General features: G+C 61.0%; 1 protein-coding gene across 1 annotated transcript in view; it reads left to right on the plus strand.

Annotated features, from left to right (window-relative positions):
- PDE2A (phosphodiesterase 2A) overlaps positions 1–1423 on the plus strand; it is a 95281-nt gene that overhangs the window by 46447 nt on the left and 47411 nt on the right. The gene's annotated exons all lie outside the window — the stretch shown is intronic.

The raw sequence follows: 1423 nt of genomic DNA on the forward strand, positions 1-1423 counted from the left end.
AGGCCACGGCCCACTTGCCTCTGGCCCCCAGCAGGGAAGTTGGCCCACGCCTTCCTCCTGGGTGCATGCAGCCCCAAGCCACTCCATGGGCAGCAGAGCTGGGATCCAGTCCACCTCCCCCGCCCCCCCACCATTAGTGCTCATTAACTGAGCCTTAATGAGGGAGGTCCCTGCATGGGCCTGGAGGGATGCTGGATCTGGGAGGGAGCTGGGGGTCAGAGCAGCCAGGGACGGTTTGGCAACACAAGCCAATTCCTCCTCCACCAGTTGCTTCCCGAGAGCAGAGCCAAGGCCCTGGGGCTTCGTGGCCCCCCTGCCCACCCGGCCGGGGGTACCCGATCCCAGTGTAGCAGTGTGAGGAGCTGGCTGGCACCTCCTGGCTCTGTGGAGCCCACCCATCCTGGAGACAGGGCCACGCGCCTTGCAGTGGCTGTGCTGGTGCATGGGATTCAGATCCTGCCAGCCCTGGCCATGGGCTCCGTGTGGGGTCAGCGGGGTCCAGCTTGAGGCAGGGGCCAGCTCAGTGCCTCCACCTGGGACCACACCGATGAGCACTGTGTGGTCCCAGGACTCACCTGGACCCTGTCTGAAGCTAGGTCTTCCCTGGTGACTCCAGACAAAAGCTCCCAGATTGTGGGTGGGCATGTCTACACATGCAGTAACATGGTTTAGTTAATGCACGTTAAATCTAGTTACTGTGTTGCGAGATACTAAGGAAGTGGGCATTAGCCTGTCCTGATGCGCATTACATAAAAGCACGGTTTTTTTAGTGACACTTTAATGTGCATTAAAATAGGCTAACGCGCATTAAAGTGCACATGTAAATGCACCCTGTGTGACTGTGTCTGGGGGAGCTGTCACAGCGAGCCTGACTCCACAGGTGATCCATCCATGCGTTAGCAGGACACGCTGGGGAAGCGAGTATCGGTGATCCACGTCCCCTTTCCCGCCAGCCACACCACCCCTTGCAGGAGGTGGGGGAGTGGGGACCGTTCCCGAGCCGGCCGTGTCCCTCGGCTGTGATCCTGGACCGAGTCACTAGGGCTGCATGGGGAAGAGCACCGGCTCCCTGACAGCATCCACAAGTGCCTCGTGGGACTTTGAAGGCTGCCGAGGCATCTCTGTGGCTCTGCTGCCCCCACGTCCCGGGGGCTCAAAGCACAGCCCCGCTTCGCAGGGGAGTGATGCAGCTGCATGCAGGAGTCCCAGCATGCTCGGTCAGGCCCTTACAGGAACTGGCGGCTTTAATCCACTCTCCCAGATGATGGACCCTGCTGGAGCTTCCCTTGCTTCAATTCAAGGGCTGGCCGCCCTCTGGGCTGGTCGCTGGGTGGGTTTTCATATGGAGATGGAGCTCTTGCAGCACGGGGGCCTGGCTTCCTTCCAGCGAGCGAGTGAAGCGCAGCCCCGGCCGTCAGAGCCG

Source organism: Alligator sinensis, unplaced genomic scaffold, assembly GCF_000455745.1.
Source record: "Alligator sinensis unplaced genomic scaffold, ASM45574v1 scaffold1931_1, whole genome shotgun sequence".
In the NCBI taxonomy this organism is placed as follows: domain Eukaryota; kingdom Metazoa; phylum Chordata; order Crocodylia; family Alligatoridae; genus Alligator; species Alligator sinensis.